Below are 23,877 nucleotides of genomic sequence, written 5' to 3' on the forward strand. Positions count from 1 at the left end.
GACGCCCCTTCCAGTAATACACAGAATTTTGATTGAGGGCCCAGCCGATGGGTTGGTGGATTTCTCCTCACATGCCACAGCAGCTTCCAAAGATAGTGGTCTGAGGAGCTGGCTCTGCAAGCAGAGCAAGATTTAAGGGAAGAAAATACACCTGTCAGAAGTGGGATTTGAACCCATGCCTCCATGAAGAGACCAGAAGGCTCAGCTTCACTGAAGATCAAGCTCTCTTGAGTCTGGCGCCTTAGACCACTCGGCCATCCTGACAGCCAAAACAGTGTGCAGGTCGGACTCTTCAGTCTGCACTTGTTGATTTTGCCGCTTGCAATGTTCCTATCAAAGTCACAGCTTTAAAGGCCCCACAATATAACATGGCCATGAAAAAAAAAAAAAAACAGAACAAGAAACAATGCACATGCACGACCACCGAGGGATGCAGATAACTTTTTAGCGTCCTGCAATAGTAAAGCACGTTTTACACAGGTCACAAGTTTTTAAAGGTCATTTCTGTCTAAGTGTGCATTGAGAGAGACTGAGGTTTTAGGGAGCAAACACAAAAGCTGCTGCTGCCAAGTGTTTCTGCCCGGTCTCAAACCGGGGACTTTTCGCGTGTGAGGCGAACGTGATAACCACTACACTACAGAAACAAGCTTGCTGATTTGACTGAAGGAGCACAGTTCCCCTCATATGTTTGCACGATTTCCTCTATACTTTATCAGCAGTTGCTCGGAATGCGAGGGGTAAGTGTGAAAATTGCAGCGGTGTCGGCCAGCATGCATACACTCAGACGTCCTGAAAAATCCCATAGCTACGGGCAGAGACAGACAAATATCTGATGCCTAAATGCCAGGAAGGAGAGCCTGTGAAATCATCACACAGGGCGCACTGAGAGCAAGCAGGAAGGAAGCCAAGGCATTGTAATCCATTTTTCGCCTTAGGCAAAAAATATGTTTTGCGCAACAATGCTTCGAGTAAAAGGAGAAATGTTGAGGGGTTGTGTATTTTGAGCAGGATTTGATTGTTTTCCGCTAAAATGGGCTCGTCCGGGATTTGAACCCGGGACCTCTCGCACCCTAAGCGAGAATCATACCCCTAGACCAACGAGCCTGGGCACAGAAATACAACGGCTCCGACCCTGCTCGGAGGATTGGTGACAGAGAGTGGGAGACTACATCCCAAAGCAAGAAACTGCACATGGTGCTCTCTTTTGCAGTACGACTAGAGTCATTTGCATGGTCTTCATCGAACATGACATAAAAAGCCTCTATCCTTTAGACATTTTGGCCCAGATTTACAAGAAAATGACTAAGCGCGACGCTGTGCCAAATTTGCAAGCCCCACGTGCCGTCATTTTCAAAATGCAGGAAAGCGCCGTATTTAGTAGAATACAGCGCACCCCTGTGCTTCCCCCTGCGCCAGCTCTAAATTAGCTGCTGAGCGCCAACGCAGCCGTTCTTGCACCATGGTACAAGGATGACTGCGTTGAGGGGGAAATTGTTTTTGTGCAGGAAGGGACACCTTCCTGCCCAAAAAAAAAATCTTCAATGGTGATTTGCTCTTACTTCTATGTGTGCTGCAGAATGCATCACACATAGCAAGAGCAAAAACAAGGAGAAATGAAAACATTTCTCCTCAGTGCGCCACTCTAACGACACCCCTGGGATGGCGTTGGATTTTGGCGCTGACGCAGATTTACGCCAACTCCTAAATCTGGAGCAGCATCAAAATGCTATGGTGTTGCTGTGGCACACTCCCAACAACACCCATTGCACGCCCCTTCCAGGGAACGCGCTGCGTGCTAAGGGGCCGTATTTACAAGGTGGTGTTAAGCCACAAAATGTGGCTGAACGCCATCTTGTAAATACCGCGCAGTGCATAGTGCCACCGGGGCGTCACTAAAAGTGATGCTCCGGTGGCGATAGGGCCTTGTAAGTCTGGCACTTTATTTGCTCAAGGTGTGTGTTCTTGGTGAGGGCAGGAAAGCTATTTTCGCTCTCGTACCTTCCTTCCTTGGCTGGCTTGAATGCTGTAGGCTCAGGCTTCATTGCAAAGGTCAAACAGTGAGCAACTGACTGCCGTAAGCTGGCGCAACTCCTCTTGGTGAGCTGTGACAGATGCCCCAGGAGCGTAGTACCTCACGATGGTGAGGGATAGACACAGTCTCTTTTATCTCAGCTTGCCTGTCAGGTGAGGCAGGAAATGCAAATACTGTGAAAAAGCCCAGCGACTCGAACCAGGGACCTTTCGCATGTGAGGTGCGCATGATAACCACTACACTACACAAGCAGACACACTTGCCGGCTTGCTTCATGTGGCTATGCATTGTACTGGAACCACCACACTATGGAAACAGACACACCTGCTTGCTTTATGTGGCTATGCATTGGACTGGGATGCAAGGATGAGGGCCAATGTTCATGACGCTCAAAGCTGAGCCTTCCGGAACACAATCTCTTCCCTTGGAAGAAAGGAACTGGGATCACTTTCATTCCAAGAGGTGATTTCAGAACTGGACCCGAAATTACCATGGAGAAGCACTGTGCATTTAATGTTCCTACGAGCACTGCTGCTCCAGCACAGAAAAGCAGTTGCAAAGAAATCTCGCATACCTTCATGATGCTGGACCGTCTCGACGCCAGTATAAAGCATGTATTGCATTGCAACATGACATCTTACAAGAGTGAAAAGCAGAAATACTCCTGTTTAAAACACAGACTGAACCTATAAAGGTAGGGGTTTGTCTGGGATTTGAACCGAGGTCCTCTCACACCCGAAGCGAGAATCATACCCCTATACCAACTAGACTGCCGCTGCATAGTCATTTGAAACATCTTCTGAAGCGTCTTTCAGAAAAGCAGGGCCATTTGGAGGCTCTCTCTCTCTCTAAGCGTGCCATAGCAATTAATGTTTTCTGTCAAGGATTTTTTGTTTGTCTCTAGCAAGGCAAGAGGTAGTCAAAATGCCCTGTGCCAGTGAGCTGAACTAGGGGACTGATGTGAAAAGCAGACCCTTTCTGGTAGTTGTAACCCGCTGCTAGTCATGGACCCTTGCACCTTAGATTTCCCAACCAGAAGCACTGAAGGGCCTGCTAGCTCTTGAGCCAGAGGAGCATGCCTCTTGGATTCAAGCACACTTGCTCGGTCAGCGCTCGGTCAGCGCTCGGTCAGCGCTCGATCAGGCTCGATCAGGCTCGATTCATATTAGTGGCTCATAGGCCTGAAACACTCACCTGGGAGACGCAGGGTGGCTGATTTCCCGGAATGGCCCTTGATGGGGAAATCACCTCCTTTCCCCCGCCTCATTTCAGAATTGTGTGCTAGTCGCAAGACAGTGTTCAGGGGTTCATGGGTACTGCCTACTCCCAGCTGCCTCTCTGTCTTCTTCATGTAAATTGCAAGTCACGAGGAGGCACCATTGCCAATATGCTCCGCCCACCTAACCAAGAAACCTAGTTTGAGCTTGTCTGCCTGTGTTGTTGCAGGGGCAGAGTCTTCTTTGCCCAAAAGGTGGCAGGAGAGCCTCACTTCAAACGATAGAATCAACTGCTTAAGTAGAAACCAGCATGGTAGTTACTGTCATAAAGTGCAGCTCTAACAGAAGGTGTGCCTGAGACGCCCCTTCCAGTAATACACAGAATTTTGATTGAGGGCCCAGCCGATGGGTTGGTGGATTTCTCCTCACATGCCACAGCAGCTTCCAAAGATAGTGGTCTGAGGAGCTGGCTCTGCAAGCAGAGCAAGATTTAAGGGAAGAAAATACACCTGTCAGAAGTGGGATTTGAACCCACACCTCCATGAAGAGACCAGAAGGCTCAGCTTCACTGAAGATCAAGCTCTCTTGAGTCTGGCGCCTTAGACCACTCGGCCATCCTGACAGCCAAAACAGTGTGCAGGTCGGACTCTTCAGTCTGCACTTGTTGATTTTGCCGCTTGCAATGTTCCTATCAAAGTCACAGCTTTAAAGGCCCCACAATATAACATGGCCAAGAAAAAAAAAAAAAACAGAACAAGAAACAATGCACATGCACGACCACCGAGGGATGCAGATAACTTTTTAGCGTCCTGCAATAGTAAAGCACGTTTTACACAGGTCACAAGTTTTTAAAGGTCATTTCTGTCTAAGTGTGCATTGAGAGAGACTGAGGTTTTAGGGAGCAAACACAAAAGCTGCTGCCAAGTGTTTCTGCCCGGTCTCAAACCGGGGACTTTTCGCGTGTGAGGCGAACGTGATAACCACTACACTACAGAAACAAGCTTGCTGATTTGACTGAAGGAGCACAGTTCCCCTCATATGTTTGCACGATTTCCTCTATACTTTATCAGCAGTTGCTCGGAATGCGAGGGGTAAGTGTGAAAATTGCAGCGGTGTCGGCCAGCATGCATACACTCAGACGTCCTGAAAAATCCCATAGCTGCGGGCAGAGACAGACAAATATCTGATGCCTAAATGCCAGGAAGGAGAGCCTGTGAAATCATCACACAGGGCGCACTGAGAGCAAGCAGGAAGGAAGCCAAGGCATTGTAATCCATTTTTCGCCTGAGGCAAAAAATATGTTTTGCGCAACAATGCTTCGAGTAAAATGAGAAATGTTGAGGGGTTGTGTATTTTGAGCAGGATTTGATTGTTTTCCGCTAAAATGGGCTCGTCCGGGATTTGAACCCGGGACCTCTCGCACCCTAAGCGAGAATCATACCCCTAGACCAACGAGCCTGGGCACAGAAATGCAACGGCTCCGACCCTGCTCGGAGGATTGGTGACAGAGAGTGGGAGACTACATCCCAAAGCAAGAAACTGCACATGGTGCTCTCTTTTGCAGTACGACTAGAGTCATTTGCATGGTCTTCATCGAACATGACATAAAAAGCCTCTATCCTTTAGACATTTTGGCCCAGATTTACAAGAAAATGACTAAGCGCGACGCTGTGCCAAATTTGCAAGCCCCACGTGCCGTCATTTTCAAAATGCAGGAAAGCGCCGTATTTAGTAGAATACAGCGCACCCCTGTGCTTCCCCCTGCGCCAGCTCTAAATTAGCTGCTGAGCGCCAACGCAGCCGTTCTTGCACCATGGTACAAGGATGACTGCGTTGAGGGGGAAATTGTTTTTGTGCAGGAAGGGACACCTTCCTGCCCAAAAAAAAAATCTTCAATGGTGATTTGCTCTTACTTCTATGTGTGCTGCAGAATGCATCACACATAGCAAGAGCAAAAACAAGGAGAAATGAAAACATTTCTCCTCAGTGCGCCACTCTAACGACACCCCTGGGATGGCATTGGATTTTGGCGCTGACGCAGATTTACGCCAACTCCTAAATCTGGAGCAGCATCAAAATGCTATGGTGTTGCTGTGGCACACTCCCAACAACACCCATTGCACGCCCCTTCCAGGGAACGTGCTGCGTGCTAAGGGGCCGTATTTACAAGGTGGTGTTAAGCCACAAAAAGTGGCTGAACGCCATCTTGTAAATACCGCGCAGTGCATAGTGCCACCGGGGCGTCACTAAAAGTGATGCTCCGGTGGCGATAGGGCCTTGTAAGTCTGGCATTTTATTTGCTCAAGGTGTGTGTTCTTGGTGAGGGCAGGAAAGCTATTTTCGCTCTCGTACCTTCCTTCCTTGGCTGGCTTGAATGCTGTAGGCTCAGGCTTCATTGCAAAGGTCAAACAGTGAGCAACTGACTGCCGTAAGCTGGCGCAACTCCTCTTGGTGAGCTGTGACAGATGCCCCAGGAGCGTAGTACCTCACGATGGTGAGGGATAGACACAGTCTCTTTTATCTCAGCTTGCCTGTCAGGTGAGGCAGGAAATGCAAATACTGTGAAAAAGCCCAGCGACTCGAACCAGGGACCTTTCGCATGTGAGGTGCGCATGATAACCACTACACTACACAAGCAGACACACTTGCCGGCTTGCTTCATGTGGCTATGCATTGTACTGGAACCACCACACTATGGAAACAGACACACCTGCTTGCTTTATGTGGCTATGCATTGGACTGGGATGCAAGGATGAGGGCCAATGTTCATGACGCTCAAAGCTGAGCCTTCCGGAACACAATCTCTTCCCTTGGAAGAAAGGAACTGGGATCACTTTCATTCCAAGAGGTGATTTCAGAACTGGACCCGAAATTACCATGGAGAAGCACTGTGCATTTAATGTTCCTACGAGCACTGCTGCTCCAGCACAGAAAAGCAGTTGCAAAGAAATCTCGCATACCTTCATGATGCTGAACCGTCTCGACGCCAGTATAAAGCATGTATTGCATTGCAACATGACATCTTACAAGAGTGAAAAGCAGAAATACTCCTGTTTAAAACACAGACTGAACCTATAAAGGTAGGGGTTTGTCTGGGATTTGAACCGAGGTCCTCTCACACCCGAAGCGAGAATCATACCCCTATACCAACTAGACTGCCGCTGCATAGTCATTTGAAACATCTTCTGAAGCGTCTTTCAGAAAAGCAGGGCCATTTGGAGGCTCTCTCTCTCTAAGCGTGCCATAGCAATTGATGTTTTCTGTCAAGGATTTTTTGTTTGTCTCTAGCAAGGCAAGAGGTAGTCAAAATGCCCTGTGCCAGTGAGCTGAACTAGGGGACTGATGTGAAAAGCAGACCCTTTCTGGTAGTTGTAACCCGCTGCTAGTCATGGACCCTTGCACCTTAGATTTCCCAACCAGAAGCACTGAAGGGCCTGCTAGCTCTTGAGCCAGAGGAGCATGCCTCTTGGATTCAAGCACACTTGCTCGGTCAGCGCTCGATCAGGCTCGATCAGGCGAGATTTATATTAGTGGCTCATAGGCCTGAAACACTCACCTGGGAGACGCAGGGTGGCTGATTTCCCGGAATGGCCCTTGATGGGGAAATCACCTCCTTTCCCCCGCCTCATTTCAGAATTGTGTGCTAGTCGCAAGACAGTGTTCAGGGGTTCGGGGTACTGCCTACTCCCAGCTGCCTCTCTGTCTTCTTCATGTAAATTGCAAGTCACGAGGAGGCACCATTGCCAATATGCTCCGCCCACCTAACCAAGAAACCTAGTTTGAGCTTGTCTGCCTGTGTTGTTGCAGGGGCAGAGTCTTCTTTGCCCAAAAGGTGGCAGGAGAGCCTCACTTCAAACGATAGAATCAACTGCTTAAGTAGAAACCAGCATGGTAGTTACTGTCATAAAGTGCAGCTCTAACAGAAGGTGTGCCTGAGACGCCCCTTCCAGTAATACACAGAATTTTGATTGAGGGCCCAGCCGATGGGTTGGTGGATTTCTCCTCACATGCCACAGCAGCTTCCAAAGATAGTGGTCTGAGGAGCTGGCTCTGCAAGCAGAGCAAGATTTAAGGGAAGAAAATACACCTGTCAAAAGTGGGATTTGAACCCACGCCTCCATGAAGAGACCAGAAGGCTCAGCTTCACTGAAGATCAAGCTCTCTTGAGTCTGGCGCCTTAGACCACTCGGCCATCCTGACAGCCAAAACAGTGTGCAGGTCGGACTCTTCAGTCTGCACTTGTTGATTTTGCCGCTTGCAATGTTCCTATCAAAGTCACAGCTTTAAAGGCCCCACAATATAACATGGCCAAGAAAAAAAAAAAAAAACAGAACAAGAAACAATGCACATGCACGACCACCGAGGGATGCAGATAACTTTTTAGCGTCCTGCAATAGTAAAGCACGTTTTACACATGTCACAAGTTTTTAAAGGTCATTTCTGTCTAAGTGTGCATTGAGAGAGACTGAGGTTTTAGGGAGCAAACACAAAAGCTGCTGCTGCCAAGTGTTTCTGCCCGGTCTCAAACCGGGGACTTTTCGCGTGTGAGGCGAACGTGATAACCACTACACTACAGAAACAAGCTTGCTGATTTGACTGAAGGAGCACAGTTCCCCTCATATGTTTGCACGATTTCCTCTATACTTTATCAGCAGTTGCTCGGAATGCGAGGGGTAAGTGTGAAAATTGCAGCGGTGTCGGCCAGCATGCATACACTCAGACGTCCTGAAAAATCCCATAGCTGCGGGCAGAGACAGACAAATATCTGATGCCTAAATGCCAGGAAGGAGAGCCTGTGAAATCATCACACAGGGCGCACTGAGAGCAAGCAGGAAGGAAGCCAAGGCATTGTAATCCATTTTTCGCCTGAGGCAAAAAATATGTTTTGCGCAACAATGCTTCGAGTAAAATGAGAAATGTTGAGGGGTTGTGTATTTTGAGCAGGATTTGATTGTTTTCCGCTAAAATGGGCTCGTCCGCGATTTGAACCCGGGACCTCTCGCACCCTAAGCGAGAATCATACCCCTAGACCAACGAGCCTGGGCACAGAAATGCAACGGCTCCGACCATGCTCGGAGGATTGGTGACAGAGAGTGGGAGACTACATCCCAAAGCAAGAAACTGCACATGGTGCTCTCTTTTGCAGTACGACTAGAGTCATTTGCATGGTCTTCATCGAACATGACATAAAAAGCCTCTATCCTTTAGACATTTTGGCCCAGATTTACAAGAAAATGACTAAGCGCGACGCTGTGCCAAATTTGCAAGCCCCACGTGCCGTCATTTTCAAAATGCAGGAAAGCGCCGTATTTAGTAGAATACAGCGCACCCCTGTGCTTCCCCCTGCGCCAGCTCTAAATTAGCTGCTGAGCGCCAACGCAGCCGTTCTTGCACCATGGTACAAGGATGACTGCGTTGAGGGGGAAATTGTTTTTGTGCAGGAAGGGAAACCTTCCTGCCCCAAAAAAAAATCTTCAATGGTGATTTGCTCTTACTTCTATGTGTGCTGCAGAATGCATCACACATAGAAAGAGCAAAAACAAGGAGAAATGAAAACATTTCTCCTCAGTGCGCCACTCTAACGACACCCCTGGGATGGCGTTGGATTTTGGCGCTGACGCAGATTTACGCCAACTCCTAAATCTGGAGCAGCATCAAAATGCTATGGTGTTGCTGTGGCACACTCCCAACAACACCCATTGCACGCCCCTTCCAGGGAACGCGCTGTGTGCTAAGGGGCCGTATTTACAAGGTGGTGTTAAGCCACAAAAAGTGGCTGAACGCCATCTTGTAAATACCGCGCAGTGCATAGTGCCACCGGAGGCGTCACTAAAAGTGATGCTCCGGTGGCGATAGGGCCTTGTAAGTCTGGCACTTTATTTGCTCAAGGTGTGTGTTCTTGGTGAGGGCAGGAAAGCTATTTTCGCTCTCGTACCTTCCTTCCTTGGCTGGCTTGAATGCTGTAGGCTCAGGCTTCATTGCAAAGGTCAAACAGTGAGCAACTGACTGCCGTAAACTGGCGCAACTCCTCTTGGTGAGCTGTGACAGATGCCCCAGGAGCGTAGTACCTCACGATGGTGAGGGATAGACACAGTCTCTTTTATCTCAGCTTGCCTGTCAGGTGAGGCAGGAAATGCAAATACTGTGAAAAAGCCCAGCGACTCGAACCAGGGACCTTTCGCATGTGAGGTGCGCATGATAACCACTACACTACACAAGCAGACACACTTGCCGGCTTGCTTCATGTGGCTATGCATTGTACTGGAACCACCACACTATGGAAACAGACACACCTGCTTGCTTTATGTGACTATGCATTGGACTGGGATGCAAGGATGAGGGCCAATGTTCATGACGCTCAAAGCTGAGCCTTCCGGAACACAATCTCTTCCCTTGGAAGAAAGGAACTGGGATCACTTTCATTCCAAGAGGTGATTTCAGAACTGGACCCGAAATTACCATGGAGAAGCACTGTGCATTTAATGTTCCTACGAGCACTGCTGCTCCAGCACAGAAAAGCAGTTGCAAAGAAATCTCGCATACCTTCATGATGCTGAACCGTCTCGACGCCAGTATAAAGCATGTATTGCATTGCAACATGACATCTTACAAGAGTGAAAAGCAGAAATACTCCTGTTTAAAACACAGACTGAACCTCTAAAGGTAGGGGTTTGTCTGGGATTTGAACCGAGGTCCTCTCACACCCGAAGCGAGAATCATACCCCTATACCAACTAGACTGCCGCTGCATAGTCATTTGAAACATCTTCTGAAGCGTCTTTCAGAAAAGCAGGGCCATTTGGAGGCTCTCTCTCTCTAAGCGTGCCATAGCAATTGATGTTTTCTGTCAAGGATTTTTTGTTTGTCTCTAGCAAGGCAAGAGGTAGTCAAAATGCCCTGTGCCAGTGAGCTGACCTAGGGGACTGATGTGAAAAGCAGACCCTTTCTGGTAGTTGTAACCCGCTGCTAGTCATGGACCCTTGCACCTTAGATTTCCCAACCAGAAGCACTGAAGGGCCTGCTAGCTCTTGAGCCAGAGGAGCATGCCTCTTGGATTCAAGCACACTTGCTCGGTCAGCGCTCGATCAGGCGAGATTTATATTAGTGGCTCATAGGCCTGAAACACTCACCTGGGAGACGCAGGGTGGCTGATTTCCCGGAATGGCCCTTGATGGGGAAATCACCTCCTTTCCCCCGCCTCATTTCAGAATTGTGTGCTAGTCGCAAGACAGTGTTCAGGGGTTCATGGGTACTGCCTACTCCCAGCTGCCTCTCTGTCTTCTTCATGTAAATTGCAAGTCACGAGGAGGCACCATTGCCAATATGCTCCGCCCACCTAACCAAGAAACCTAGTTTGAGCTTGTCTGCCTGTGTTGTTGCAGGGGCAGAGTCTTCTTTGCCCAAAAGGTGGCAGGAGAGCCTCACTTCAAACGATAGAATCAACTGCTTAAGTAGAAACCAGCATGGTAGTTACTGTCATAAAGTGCAGCTCTAACAGAAGGTGTGCCTGAGACGCCCCTTCCAGTAATACACAGAATTTTGATTGAGGGCCCAGCCGATGGGTTGGTGGATTTCTCCTCACATGCCACAGCAGCTTCCAAAGATAGTGGTCTGAGGAGCTGGCTCTGCAAGCAGAGCAAGATTTAAGGGAAGAAAATACACCTGTCAGAAGTGGGATTTGAACCCACGCCTCCATGAAGAGACCAGAAGGCTCAGCTTCACTGAAGATCAAGCTCTCTTGAGTCTGGCGCCTTAGACCACTCGGCCATCCTGACAGCCAAAACAGTGTGCAGGTCGGACTCTTCAGTCTGCACTTGTTGATTTTGCCGCTTGCAATGTTCCTATCAAAGTCACAGCTTTAAAGGCCCCACAATATAACATGGCCAAGAAAAAAAAAAAAAAACAGAACAAGAAACAATGCACATGCACGACCACCGAGGGATGCAGATAACTTTTTAGCGTCCTGCAATAGTAAAGCACGTTTTACACAGGTCACAAGTTTTTAAAGGTCATTTCTGTCTAAGTGTGCATTGAGAGAGACTGAGGTTTTAGGGAGCAAACACAAAAGCTGCTGCTGCCAAGTGTTTCTGCCCGGTCTCAAACCGGGGACTTTTCGCGTGTGAGGCGAACGTGATAACCACTACACTACAGAAACAAGCTTGCTGATTTGACTGAAGGAGCACAGTTCCCCTCATATGTTTGCACGATTTCCTCTATACTTTATCAGCAGTTGCTCGGAATGCGAGGGGTAAGTGTGAAAATTGCAGCGGTGTCGGCCAGCATGCATACACTCAGACGTCCTGAAAAATCCCATAGCTGCGGGCAGAGACAGACAAATATCTGATGCCTAAATGCCAGGAAGGAGAGCCTGTGAAATCATCACACAGGGCGCACTGAGAGCAAGCAGGAAGGAAGCCAAGGCATTGTAATCCATTTTTCGCCTTAGGCAAAAAATATGTTTTGCGCAACAATGCTTCGAGTAAAATGAGAAATGTTGAGGGGTTGTGTATTTTGAGCAGGATTTGATTGTTTTCCGCTAAAATGGGCTCGTCCGGGATTTGAACCCGGGACCTCTCGCACCCTAAGCGAGAATCATACCCCTAGACCAACGAGCCTGGGCACAGAAATGCAACGGCTCCGACCCTGCTCGGAGGATTGGTGACAGAGAGTGGGAGACTACATCCCAAAGCAAGAAACTGCACATGGTGCTCTCTTTTGCAGTACGACTAGAGTCATTTGCATGGTCTTCATCGAACATGACATAAAAAGCCTCTATCCTTTAGACATTTTGGCCCAGATTTACAAGAAAATGACTAAGCGCGACGCTGTGCCAAATTTGCAAGCCCCACGTGCCGTCATTTTCAAAATGCAGGAAAGCGCCGTATTTAGTAGAATACAGCGCACCCCTGTGCTTCCCCCTGCGCCAGCTCTAAATTAGCTGCTGAGCGCCAACGCAGCCGTTCTTGCACCATGGTACAAGGATGACTGCGTTGAGGGGGAAATTGTTTTTGTGCAGGAAGGGACACCTTCCTGCCCAAAAAAAAAATCTTCAATGGTGATTTGCTCTTACTTCTATGTGTGCTGCAGAATGCATCACACATAGCAAGAGCAAAAACAAGGAGAAATGAAAACATTTCTCCTCAGTGCGCCACTCTAACGACACCCCTGGGATGGCGTTGGATTTTGGCGCTGACGCAGATTTACGCCAACTCCTAAATCTGGAGCAGCATCAAAATGCTATGGTGTTGCTGTGGCACACTCCCAACAACACCCATTGCACGCCCCTTCCAGGGAACGCGCTGCGTGCTAAGGGGCCGTATTTACAAGGTGGTGTTAAGCCACAAAATGTGGCTGAACGCCATCTTGTAAATACCGCGCAGTGCATAGTGCCACCGGAGGCGTCACTAAAAGTGATGCTCCGGTGGCGATAGGGCCTTGTAAGTCTGGCACTTTATTTGCTCAAGGTGTGTGTTCTTGGTGAGGGCAGGAAAGCTATTTTCGCTCTCGTACCTTCCTTCCTTGGCTGGCTTGAATGCTGTAGGCTCAGGCTTCATTGCAAAGGTCAAACAGTGAGCAACTGACTGCCGTAAACTGGCGCAACTCCTCTTGGTGAGCTGTGACAGATGCCCCAGGAGCGTAGTACCTCACGATGGTGAGGGATAGACACAGTCTCTTTTATCTCAGCTTGCCTGTCAGGTGAGGCAGGAAATGCAAATACTGTGAAAAAGCCCAGCGACTCGAACCAGGGACCTTTCGCATGTGAGGTGCGCATGATAACCACTACACTACACAAGCAGACACACTTGCCGGCTTGCTTCATGTGGCTATGCATTGTACTGGAACCACCACACTATGGAAACAGACACACCTGCTTGCTTTATGTGACTATGCATTGGACTGGGATGCAAGGATGAGGGCCAATGTTCATGACGCTCAAAGCTGAGCCTTCCGGAACACAATCTCTTCCCTTGGAAGAAAGGAACTGGGATCACTTTCATTCCAAGAGGTGATTTCAGAACTGGACCCGAAATTACCATGGAGAAGCACTGTGCATTTAATGTTCCTACGAGCACTGCTGCTCCAGCACAGAAAAGCAGTTGCAAAGAAATCTCGCATACCTTCATGATGCTGAACCGTCTCGACGCCAGTATAAAGCATGTATTGCATTGCAACATGACATCTTACAAGAGTGAAAAGCAGAAATACTCCTGTTTAAAACACAGACTGAACCTCTAAAGGTAGGGGTTTGTCTGGGATTTGAACCGAGGTCCTCTCACACCCGAAGCGAGAATCATACCCCTATACCAACTAGACTGCCGCTGCATAGTCATTTGAAACATCTTCTGAAGCGTCTTTCAGAAAAGCAGGGCCATTTGGAGGCTCTCTCTCTCTAAGCGTGCCATAGCAATTGATGTTTTCTGTCAAGGATTTTTTGTTTGTCTCTAGCAAGGCAAGAGGTAGTCAAAATGCCCTGTGCCAGTGAGCTGACCTAGGGGACTGATGTGAAAAGCAGACCCTTTCTGGTAGTTGTAACCCGCTGCTAGTCATGGACCCTTGCACCTTAGATTTCCCAACCAGAAGCACTGAAGGGCCTGCTAGCTCTTGAGCCAGAGGAGCATGCCTCTTGGATTCAAGCACACTTGCTCGGTCAGCGCTCGATCAGGCGAGATTTATATTAGTGGCTCATAGGCCTGAAACACTCACCTGGGAGACGCAGGGTGGCTGATTTCCCGGAATGGCCCTTGATGGGGAAATCACCTCCTTTCCCCCGCCTCATTTCAGAATTGTGTGCTAGTCGCAAGACAGTGTTCAGGGGTTCATGGGTACTGCCTACTCCCAGCTGCCTCTCTGTCTTCTTCATGTAAATTGCAAGTCACGAGGAGGCACCATTGCCAATATGCTCCGCCCACCTAACCAAGAAACCTAGTTTGAGCTTGTCTGCCTGTGTTGTTGCAGGGGCAGAGTCTTCTTTGCCCAAAAGGTGGCAGGAGAGCCTCACTTCAAACGATAGAATCAACTGCTTAAGTAGAAACCAGCATGGTAGTTACTGTCATAAAGTGCAGCTCTAACAGAAGGTGTGCCTGAGACGCCCCTTCCAGTAATACACAGAATTTTGATTGAGGGCCCAGCCGATGGGTTGGTGGATTTCTCCTCACATGCCACAGCAGCTTCCAAAGATAGTGGTCTGAGGAGCTGGCTCTGCAAGCAGAGCAAGATTTAAGGGAAGAAAATACACCTGTCAGAAGTGGGATTTGAACCCACGCCTCCATGAAGAGACCAGAAGGCTCAGCTTCACTGAAGATCAAGCTCTCTTGAGTCTGGCGCCTTAGACCACTCGGCCATCCTGACAGCCAAAACAGTGTGCAGGTCGGACTCTTCAGTCTGCACTTGTTGATTTTGCCGCTTGCAATGTTCCTATCAAAGTCACAGCTTTAAAGGCCCCACAATATAACATGGCCAAGAAAAAAAAAAAAAAACAGAACAAGAAACAATGCACATGCACGACCACCGAGGGATGCAGATAACTTTTTAGCGTCCTGCAATAGTAAAGCACGTTTTACACAGGTCACAAGTTTTTAAAGGTCATTTCTGTCTAAGTGTGCATTGAGAGAGACTGAGGTTTTAGGGAGCAAACACAAAAGCTGCTGCTGCCAAGTGTTTCTGCCCGGTCTCAAACCGGGGACTTTTCGCGTGTGAGGCGAACGTGATAACCACTACACTACAGAAACAAGCTTGCTGATTTGACTGAAGGAGCACAGTTCCCCTCATATGTTTGCACGATTTCCTCTATACTTTATCAGCAGTTGCTCGGAATGCGAGGGGTAAGTGTGAAAATTGCAGCGGTGTCGGCCAGCATGCATACACTCAGACGTCCTGAAAAATCCCATAGCTGCGGGCAGAGACAGACAAATATCTGATGCCTAAATGCCAGGAAGGAGAGCCTGTGAAATCATCACACAGGGCGCACTGAGAGCAAGCAGGAAGGAAGCCAAGGCATAGTAATCCATTTTTCGCCTTAGGCAAAAAATATGTTTTGCGCAACAATGCTTCGAGTAAAATGAGAAATGTTGAGGGGTTGTGTATTTTGAGCAGGATTTGATTGTTTTCCGCTAAAATGGGCTCGTCCGGGATTTGAACCCGGGACCTCTCGCACCCTAAGCGAGAATCATACCCCTAGACCAACGAGCCTGGGCACAGAAATGCAACGGCTCCGACCCTGCTCGGAGGATTGGTGACAGAGAGTGGGAGACTACATCCCAAAGCAAGAAACTGCACATGGTGCTCTCTTTTGCAGTACGACTAGAGTCATTTGCATGGTCTTCATCGAACATGACATAAAAAGCCTCTATCCTTTAGACATTTTGGCCCAGATTTACAAGAAAATGACTAAGCGCGACGCTGTGCCAAATTTGCAAGCCCCACGTGCCGTCATTTTCAAAATGCAGGAAAGCGCCGTATTTAGTAGAATACAGCGCACCCCTGTGCTTCCCCCTGCGCCAGCTCTAAATTAGCTGCTGAGCGCCAACGCAGCCGTTCTTGCACCATGGTACAAGGATGACTGCGTTGAGGGGGAAATTGTTTTTGTGCAGGAAGGGACACCTTCCTGCCCAAAAAAAAAATCTTCAATGGTGATTTGCTCTTACTTCTATGTGTGCTGCAGAATGCATCACACATAGCAAGAGCAAAAACAAGGAGAAATGAAAACATTTCTCCTCAGTGCGCCACTCTAACGACACCCCTGGGATGGCGTTGGATTTTGGCGCTGACGCAGATTTACGCCAACTCCTAAATCTGGAGCAGCATCAAAATGCTATGGTGTTGCTGTGGCACACTCCCAACAACACCCATTGCACGCCCCTTCCAGGGAACGCGCTGCGTGCTAAGGGGCCGTATTTACAAGGTGGTGTTAAGCCACAAAATGTGGCTGAACGCCATCTTGTAAATACCGCGCAGTGCATAGTGCCACCGGGGCGTCACTAAAAGTGATGCTCCGGTGGCGATAGGGCCTTGTAAGTCTGGCACTTTATTTGCTCAAGGTGTGTGTTCTTGGTGAGGGCAGGAAAGCTATTTTCGCTCTCGTACCTTCCTTCCTTGGCTGGCTTGAATGCTGTAGGCTCAGGCTTCATTGCAAAGGTCAAACAGTGAGCAACTGACTGCCGTAAGCTGGCGCAACTCCTCTTGGTGAGCTGTGACAGATGCCCCAGGAGCGTAGTACCTCACGATGGTGAGGGATAGACACAGTCTCTTTTATCTCAGCTTGCCTGTCAGGTGAGGCAGGAAATGCAAATACTGTGAAAAAGCCCAGCGACTCGAACCAGGGACCTTTCGCATGTGAGGTGCGCATGATAACCACTACACTACACAAGCAGACACACTTGCCGGCTTGCTTCATGTGGCTATGCATTGTACTGGAACCACCACACTATGGAAACAGACACACCTGCTTGCTTTATGTGGCTATGCATTGGACTGGGATGCAAGGATGAGGGCCAATGTTCATGACGCTCAAAGCTGAGCCTTCCGGAACACAATCTCTTCCCTTGGAAGAAAGGAACTGGGATCACTTTCATTCCAAGAGGTGATTTCAGAACTGGACCCGAAATTACCATGGAGAAGCACTGTGCATTTAATGTTCCTACGAGCACTGCTGCTCCAGCACAGAAAAGCAGTTGCAAAGAAATCTCGCATACCTTCATGATGCTGGACCGTCTCGACGCCAGTATAAAGCATGTATTGCATTGCAACATGACATCTTACAAGAGTGAAAAGCAGAAATACTCCTGTTTAAAACACAGACTGAACCTATAAAGGTAGGGGTTTGTCTGGGATTTGAACCGAGGTCCTCTCACACCCGAAGCGAGAATCATACCCCTATACCAACTAGACTGCCGCTGCATAGTCATTTGAAACATCTTCTGAAGCGTCTTTCAGAAAAGCAGGGCCATTTGGAGGCTCTCTCTCTCTCTAAGCGTGCCATAGCAATTAATGTTTTCTGTCAAAGATTTTTTGTTTGTCTCTAGCAAGGCAAGAGGTAGTCAAAATGCCCTGTGCCAGTGAGCTGAACTAGGGGACTGATGTGAAAAGCAGACCCTTTCTGGTAGTTGTAACCCGCTGCTAGTCATGGACCCTTGCACCTTAGATTTCCCAACCAGAAGCACTGAAGGGCCTGCTAGCTCTTGAGCCAGAGGAGCATGCCTCTTGGATTCAAGCACACTTGCTCGGTCAGCGCTCGGTCAGGGCTCGATCAGGCTCGATCAGGCTCGATTCATATTAGTGGCTCATAGGCCTGAAACACTCACCTGGGAGACGCAGGGTGGCTGATTTCCCGGAATGGCCCTTGATGGGGAAATCACCTCCTTTCCCCCGCCTCATTTCAGAATTGTGTGCTAGTCGCAAGACAGTGTTCAGGGGTTCATGGGTACTGCCTACTCCCAGCTGCCTCTCTGTCTTCTTCATGTAAATTGCAAGTCACGAGGAGGCACCATTGCCAATATGCTCCGCCCACCTAACCAAGAAACCTAGTTTGAGCTTGTCTGCCTGTGTTGTTGCAGGGGCAGAGTCTTCTTTGCCCAAAAGGTGGCAGGAGAGCCTCACTTCAAACGATAGAATCAACTGCTTAAGTAGAAACCAGCATGGTAGTTACTGTCATAAAGTGCAGCTCTAACAGAAGGTGTGCCTGAGACGCCCCTTCCAGTAATACACAGAATTTTGATTGAGGGCCCAGCCGATGGGTTGGTGGATTTCTCCTCACATGCCACAGCAGCTTCCAAAGATAGTGGTCTGAGGAGCTGGCTCTGCAAGCAGAGCAAGATTTAAGGGAAGAAAATACACCTGTCAGAAGTGGGATTTGAACCCACGCCTCCATGAAGAGACCAGAAGGCTCAGCTTCACTGAAGATCAAGCTCTCTTGAGTCTGGCGCCTTAGACCACTCGGCCATCCTGACAGCCAAAACAGTGTGCAGGTCGGACTCTTCAGTCTGCACTTGTTGATTTTGCCGCTTGCAATGTTCCTATCAAAGTCACAGCTTTAAAGGCCCCACAATATAACATGGCCAAGAAAAAAAAAAAAAAACAGAACAAGAAACAATGCACATGCACGACCACCGAGGGATGCAGATAACTTTTTAGCGTCCTGCAATAGTAAAGCACGTTTTACACAGGTCACAAGTTTTTAAAGGTCATTTCTGTCTAAGTGTGCATTGAGAGAGACTGAGGTTTTAGGGAGCAAACACAAAAGCTGCTGCTGCCAAGTGTTTCTGCCCGGTCTCAAACCGGGGACTTTTCGCGTGTGAGGCGAACGTGATAACCACTACACTACAGAAACAAGCTTGCTGATTTGACTGAAGGAGCACAGTTCCCCTCATATGTTTGCACGATTTCCTCTATACTTTATCAGCAGTTGCTCGGAATGCGAGGGGTAAGTGTGAAAATTGCAGCGGTGTCGGCCAGCATGCATACACTCAGACGTCCTGAAAAATCCCATAGCTGCGGGTAGAGACAGACAAATATCTGATGCCTAAATGCCAGGAAGGAGAGCCTGTGAAATCATCACACAGGGCGCACTGAGAGCAAGCAGGAAGGAAGCCAAGGCATTGTAATCCATTTTTCGCCTGAGGCAAAAAATATGTTTTGCGCAACAATGCTTCGAGTAAAATGAGAAATGTTGAGGGGTTGTGTATTTTGAGCAGGATTTGATTGTTTTCCGCTAAAATGGGCTCGTCCGGGATTTGAACCCGGGACCTCTCGCACCCTAAGCGAGAATCATACCCCTAGACCAACGAGCCTGGGCACAGAAATGCAATGGCTCCGACCCTGCTCGGAGGATTGGTGACAGAGAGTGGGAGACTACATCCCAAAGCAAGAAACTGCACATGGTGCTCTCTTTTGCAGTACGACTAGAGTCATTTGCATGGTCTTCATCGAACATGACATAAAAAGCCTCTATCCTTTAGACATTTTGGCCCAGATTTACAAGAAAATGACTAAGCGCGACGCTGTGCCAAATTTGCAAGCCCCACGTGCCGTCATTTTCAAAATGCAGGAAAGCGCCGTATTTAGTAGAATACAGCGCACCCCTGTGCTTCCCCCTGCGCCAGCTCTAAATTAGCTGCTGAGCGCCAACGCAGCCGTTCTTGCACCATGGTACAAGGATGACTGCGTTGAGGGGGAAATTGTTTTTGTGCAGGAAGGGACACCTTCCTGCCCCAAAAAAAAATCTTCAATGGTGATTTGCTCTTACTTCTATGTGTGCTGCAGAATGCACCACACATAGCAAGAGCAAAAACAAGGAGAAATGAAAACATTTCTCCTCAGTGCGCCACTCTAACGACACCCCTGGGATGGCGTTGGATTTTGGCGCTGACGCAGATATACGCCAACTCCTAAATCTGGAGCAGCATCAAAATGCTATGGTGTTGCTGTGGCACACTCCCAACAACACCCATTGCACGCCCCTTCCAGGGAACGCGCTGCGTGCTAAGGGGCCGTATTTACAAGGTGGTGTTAAGCCACAAAAAGTGGCTGAACGCCATCTTGTAAATACCGCGCAGTGCATAGTGCCACCGGGGCGTCACTAAAAGTGATGCTCCGGTGGCGATAGGGCCTTGTAAGTCTGGCACTTTATTTGCTCAAGGTGTGTGTTCTTGGTGAGGGCAGGAAAGCTATTTTCGCTCTCGTACCTTCCTTCCTTGGCTGGCTTGAATGCTGTAGGCTCAGGCTTCATTGCAAAGGTCAAACAGTGAGCAACTGACTGCCGTAAGCTGGCGCAACTCCTCTTGGTGAGCTGTGACAGATGCCCCAGGAGCGTAGTACCTCACGATGGTGAGGGATAGACACAGTCTCTTTTATCTCAGCTTGCCTGTCAGGTGAGGCAGGAAATGCAAATACTGTGAAAAAGCCCAGCGACTCGAACCAGGGACCTTTCGCATGTGAGGTGCGCATGATAACCACTACACTACACAAGCAGACATACTTGCCGGCTTGCTTCATGTGGCTATGCATTGTACTGGAACCACCACACTATGGAAACAGACACACCTGCTTGCTTTATGTGGCTATGCATTGGACTGGGATGCAAGGATGAGGGCCAATGTTCATGACGCTCAAAGCTGAGCCTTCCGGAACACAATCTCTTCCCTTGGAAGAAAGGAACTGGGATCACTTTCATTCCAAGAGGTGATTTCAGAACTGGACCCGAAATTACCATGGAGAAGCACTGTGCATTTAATGTTCCTACGAGCACTGCTGCTCCAGCACAGAAAAGCAGTTGCAAAGAAATCTCGCATACCTTCATGATGCTGAACCATCTCGACGCCAGTATAAAGCATGTATTGCATTGCAACATGACATCTTACAAGAGTGAAAAGCAGAAATACTCCTGTTTAAAACACAGACTGAACCTCTAAAGGTAGGGGTTTGTCTGGGATTTGAACCGAGGTCCTCTCACACCCGAAGCGAGAATCATACCCCTATACCAACTAGACTGCCGCTGCATAGTCATTTGAAACATCTTCTGAAGCGTCTTTCAGAAAAGCAGGGCCATTTGGAGGCTCTCTCTCTCTAAGCGTGCCATAGCAATTGATGTTTTCTGTCAAGGATTTTTTGTTTGTCTCTAGCAAGGCAAGAGGTAGTCAAAATGCCCTGTGCCAGTGAGCTGAACTAGGGGACTGATGTGAAAAGCAGACCCTTTCTGGTAGTTGTAACCCGCTGCTAGTCATGGACCCTTGCACCTTAGATTTCCCAACCAGAAGCACTGAAGGGCCTGCTAGCTCTTGAGCCAGAGGAGCATGCCTCTTGGATTCAAGCACACTTGCTCGGTCAGCGTTCGATCAGGCGAGATTTATATTAGTGGCTCATAGGCCTGAAACACTCACCTGGGAGACGCAGGGTGGCTGATTTCCCGGAATGGCCCTTGATGGGGAAATCACCTCCTTTCCCCCGCCTCATTTCAGAATTGTGTGCTAGTCGCAAGACAGTGTTCAGGGGTTCATGGGTACTGCCTACTCCCAGCTGCCTCTCTGTCTTCTTCATGTAAATTGCAAGTCACGAGGAGGCACCATTGCCAATATGCTCCGCCCACCTAACCAAGAAACCTAGTTTGAGCTTGTCTGCCTGTGTTGTTGCAGGGGCAGAGTCTTCTTTGCCCAAAAGGTGGCAGGAGAGCCTCACTTCAAACGATAGAATCAACTGCTTAAGTAGAAACCAGCATGGTAGTTACTGTCATAAAGTGCAGCTCTAACAGAAGGTGTGCCTGAGACGCCCCTTCCAGTAATACACAGAATTTTGATTGAGGGCCCAGCCGATGGGTTGGTGGATTTCTCCTCACATGCCACAGCAGCTTCCAAAGATAGTGGTCTGAGGAGCTGGCTCTGCAAGCAGAGCAAGATTTAAGGGAAGAAAATACACCTGTCAGAAGTGGGATTTGAACCCACGCCTCCATGAAGAGACCAGAAGGCTCAGCTTCACTGAAGATCAAGCTCTCTTGAGTCTGGCGCCTTAGACCACTCGGCCATCCTGACAGCCAAAACAGTGTGCAGGTCGGACTCTTCAGTCTGCACTTGTTGATTTTGCCGCTTGCAATGTTCCTATCAAAGTCACAGCTTTAAAGGCCCCACAATATAACATGGCCAAGAAAAAAAAAAAAAAACAGAACAAGAAACAATGCACATGCACGACCACCGAGGGATGCAGATAACTTTTTAGCGTCCTGCAATAGTAAAGCACGTTTTACACAGGTCACAAGTTTTTAAAGGTCATTTCTGTCTAAGTGTGCATTGAGAGAGACTGAGGTTTTAGGGAGCAAACACAAAAGCTGCTGCTGCCAAGTGTTTCTGCCCGGTCTCAAACCGGGGACTTTTCGCGTGTGAGGCGAACTTGATAACCACTACACTACAGAAACAAGCTTGCTGATTTGACTGAAGGAGCACAGTTCCCCTCATATGTTTGCACGATTTCCTCTATACTTTATCAGCAGTTGCTCGGAATGCGAGGGGTAAGTGTGAAAATTGCAGCGGTGTCGGCCAGCATGCATACACTCAGACGTCCTGAAAAATCCCATAGCTGCGGGCAGAGACAGACAAATATCTGATGCCTAAATGCCAGGAAGGAGAGCCTGTGAAATCATCACACAGGGCGCACTGAGAGCAAGCAGGAAGGAAGCCAAGGCATTGTAATCAATTTTTCGCCTGAGGCAAAAAATATGTTTTGCGCAACAATGCTTAGAGTAAAATGAGAAATGTTGAGGGGTTGTGTATTTTGAGCAGGATTTTATTGTTTTCCGCTAAAATGGGCTCGTCCGGGATTTGAACCCGGGACCTCTCGCACCCTAAGCGAGAATCATACCCCTAGACCAACGAGCCTGGGCACAGAAATGCAACGGCTCCGACCCTGCTCGGAGGATTGGTGACAGAGAGTGGGAGACTACATCCCAAAGCAAGAAACTGCACATGGTGCTCTCTTTTGCAGTACGACTAGAGTCATTTGCATGGTCTTCATCGAACATGACATAAAAAGCCTCTATCCTTTAGACATTTTGGCCCAGATTTACAAGAAAATGACTAAGCGCGACGCTGTGCCAAATTTGCAAGCCCCACGTGCCGTCATTTTCAAAATGCAGGAAAGCGCCGTATTTAGTAGAATACAGCGCACCCCTGTGCTTCCCCCTGCGCCAGCTCTAAATTAGCTGCTGAGCGCCAACGCAGCCGTTCTTGCACCATGGTACAAGGATGACTGCGTTGAGGGGGAAATTGTTTTTGTGCAGGAAGGGACACCTTCCTGCCCAAAAAAAAAATCTTCAATGGTGATTTGCTCTTACTTCTATGTGTGCTGCAGAATGCATCACACATAGCAAGAGCAAAAACAAGGAGAAATGAAAACATTTCTCCTCAGTGCGCCACTCTAACGACACCCCTGGGATGGCGTTGGATTTTGGCGCTGACGCAGATTTACGCCAACTCCTAAATCTGGAGCAGCATCAAAATGCTATGGTGTTGCTGTGGCACACTCCCAACAACACCCATTGCACGCCCCTTCCAGGGAATGCGCTGCGTGCTAAGGGGCCGTATTTACAAGGTGGTGTTAAGCCACAAAAAGTGGCTGAACGCCATCTTGTAAATACCGCGCAGTGCATAGTGCCACCGGGGCGTCACTAAAAGTGATGCTCCGGTGGCGATAGGGCCTTGTAAGTCTGGCACTTTATTTGCTCAAGGTGTGTGTTCTTGGTGAGGGCAGGAAAGCTATTTTCGCTCTCGTACCTTCCTTCCTTGGCTGGCTTGAATGCTGTAGGCTCAGGCTTCATTGCAAAGGTCAAACAGTGAGCAACTGACTGCCGTAAGCTGGCGCAACTCCTCTTGGTGAGCTGTGACAGATGCCCCAGGAGCGTAGTACCTCACGATGGTGAGGGATAGACACAGTCTCTTTTATCTCAGCTTGCCTGTCAGGTGAGGCAGGAAATGCAAATACTGTGAAAAAGCCCAGCGACTCGAACCAGGGACCTTTCGCATGTGAGGTGCGCATGATAACCACTACACTACACAAGCAGACACACTTGCCGGCTTGCTTCATGTGGCTATGCATTGTACTGGAACCACCACACTATGGAAACAGACACACCTGCTTGCTTTATGTGGCT

At 48.7% G+C, this 23,877-nt stretch overlaps 10 non-coding genes across 10 annotated transcripts; all 10 read right to left on the minus strand.

The window, feature by feature from the left end:
• Nucleotides 1-1,032: 1,032 nt before the first annotated feature.
• On the minus strand, nucleotides 1,033-1,104 carry TRNAP-AGG (transfer RNA proline (anticodon AGG)). The gene has a single exon. It is a non-coding gene; the product is annotated as a tRNA-Pro (tRNA).
• A 3,531-nt stretch (nucleotides 1,105-4,635) lies between these two features.
• Nucleotides 4,636-4,707, minus strand: TRNAP-AGG (transfer RNA proline (anticodon AGG)). The gene has a single exon. It is a non-coding gene; the product is annotated as a tRNA-Pro (tRNA).
• Nucleotides 4,708-10,911: 6,204 nt separating this feature from the next.
• Nucleotides 10,912-11,023, minus strand: TRNAL-CAA (transfer RNA leucine (anticodon CAA)). Its single transcript has 2 exons — nucleotides 10,986-11,023; nucleotides 10,912-10,957 (listed from the first exon to the last, which is right to left on the minus strand). It is a non-coding gene; the product is annotated as a tRNA-Leu (tRNA).
• Nucleotides 11,024-11,791: 768 nt separating this feature from the next.
• On the minus strand, nucleotides 11,792-11,863 carry TRNAP-AGG (transfer RNA proline (anticodon AGG)). The gene has a single exon. It is a non-coding gene; the product is annotated as a tRNA-Pro (tRNA).
• A 2,622-nt stretch (nucleotides 11,864-14,485) lies between these two features.
• On the minus strand, nucleotides 14,486-14,597 carry TRNAL-CAA (transfer RNA leucine (anticodon CAA)). Its single transcript has 2 exons — nucleotides 14,560-14,597; nucleotides 14,486-14,531 (listed from the first exon to the last, which is right to left on the minus strand). It is a non-coding gene; the product is annotated as a tRNA-Leu (tRNA).
• A 768-nt stretch (nucleotides 14,598-15,365) lies between these two features.
• Nucleotides 15,366-15,437, minus strand: TRNAP-AGG (transfer RNA proline (anticodon AGG)). Its single transcript has one exon. It is a non-coding gene; the product is annotated as a tRNA-Pro (tRNA).
• A 2,644-nt stretch (nucleotides 15,438-18,081) lies between these two features.
• Nucleotides 18,082-18,193, minus strand: TRNAL-CAA (transfer RNA leucine (anticodon CAA)). The gene is made up of 2 exons: nucleotides 18,156-18,193; nucleotides 18,082-18,127 (listed from the first exon to the last, which is right to left on the minus strand). It is a non-coding gene; the product is annotated as a tRNA-Leu (tRNA).
• A 768-nt stretch (nucleotides 18,194-18,961) lies between these two features.
• Nucleotides 18,962-19,033, minus strand: TRNAP-AGG (transfer RNA proline (anticodon AGG)). Its single transcript has one exon. It is a non-coding gene; the product is annotated as a tRNA-Pro (tRNA).
• Nucleotides 19,034-21,654: 2,621 nt separating this feature from the next.
• TRNAL-CAA (transfer RNA leucine (anticodon CAA)) lies at nucleotides 21,655-21,766 on the minus strand. The gene is made up of 2 exons: nucleotides 21,729-21,766; nucleotides 21,655-21,700 (listed from the first exon to the last, which is right to left on the minus strand). It is a non-coding gene; the product is annotated as a tRNA-Leu (tRNA).
• Nucleotides 21,767-22,534: 768 nt separating this feature from the next.
• TRNAP-AGG (transfer RNA proline (anticodon AGG)) lies at nucleotides 22,535-22,606 on the minus strand. Its single transcript has one exon. It is a non-coding gene; the product is annotated as a tRNA-Pro (tRNA).
• Nucleotides 22,607-23,877: the final 1,271 nt, after the last annotated feature.

Source organism: Pleurodeles waltl, unplaced genomic scaffold (genome assembly GCF_031143425.1).
Source record: "Pleurodeles waltl isolate 20211129_DDA unplaced genomic scaffold, aPleWal1.hap1.20221129 scaffold_72, whole genome shotgun sequence".
Taxonomy (NCBI): domain Eukaryota; kingdom Metazoa; phylum Chordata; class Amphibia; order Caudata; family Salamandridae; genus Pleurodeles; species Pleurodeles waltl.